Source organism: Hyaena hyaena, unplaced genomic scaffold (assembly GCF_003009895.1).
Source record: "Hyaena hyaena isolate Hyena2069 unplaced genomic scaffold, ASM300989v1 scaffold_1552, whole genome shotgun sequence".
Taxonomy (NCBI): domain Eukaryota; kingdom Metazoa; phylum Chordata; class Mammalia; order Carnivora; family Hyaenidae; genus Hyaena; species Hyaena hyaena.
This window is the reverse complement of record NW_024082189.1, coordinates 47,936-48,717: the sequence shown is the minus strand read 5'-3', so window position 1 is coordinate 48,717 and position 782 is coordinate 47,936. Positions and strand designations below refer to the sequence as shown.

The window sequence follows — 782 nt, the reverse complement described above, 5'->3', positions numbered from 1 at the left end:
AGCCGCACCTCAGGCTCTGTGCCTACAGTGAGGAGCCAGCTTGGGATCCTCTTTCCCTCTTTCTCTCCCTATCCCGCCTCCTCAAAAATAAAATAAATAAACTTAAGAAAATGAAATAGATGATAGTGTTAGTATACAAAGGTGTTATAAATGCTCGGTACTCAGCTAGTTTTTTTTTCTAAATTAATGTTTATTTTTATTTTTTAGAGGGACAGTGTGAGCAGAGGAAGATCAGAGAGAAAGTCAGACACAAAATCCGAGGCAAGCTCCAGCCTCCAAGCTGTCAGCACATAGCCTGATATGAGGCTCCAACTCATACACTGTGTATCATGACCTGAGCTGAAGTCAGACGCTTAACCAACTAAGCCACTGTCAGCAGATGTACAGTAAAAAAAAAAAAAAGAAAAGAAAAGAAATACTTAAGCATTAAAAAAGTAATCTTAGATCTTTAAAAATAAATAGAGAACTCTAGTGGTCGCTTCGGCAGCACATATACTAAAATTGGAACAATACAGAGAAGATTAGCATGGTCCCTGCTCAAGGATGACACGCAAATACGTGAAGCGTTCCATATTTTTGCAGCACTCACAGGTGCAGAGAGCATAACAAGCTTTTAAAACTAACAAGAATTAGAAAACTAACCAAAATGATGAAACAAAAGAGCTCTCCTCCAAAGAAATTCCAGGAAGAATTGACAGCTAAAGAACTGCTCAAAACAGATATAAGCAACATAACTGAACAAGAATTTAGAACAATAATCATAAAATTAATTGCTGGGCTTG

The 782-nt window shown here is 37.6% G+C and overlaps 1 non-coding gene across 1 annotated transcript; it reads left to right on the top strand.

The window, feature by feature from the left end:
- Nucleotides 1-471: 471 nt before the first annotated feature.
- LOC120226012 lies at nucleotides 472-578 on the top strand. Its single transcript, XR_005526922.1, has one exon. It is a non-coding gene; the product is annotated as a U6 spliceosomal RNA (small nuclear RNA).
- The last annotated feature ends 204 nt before the right edge of the window (nucleotides 579-782 follow it).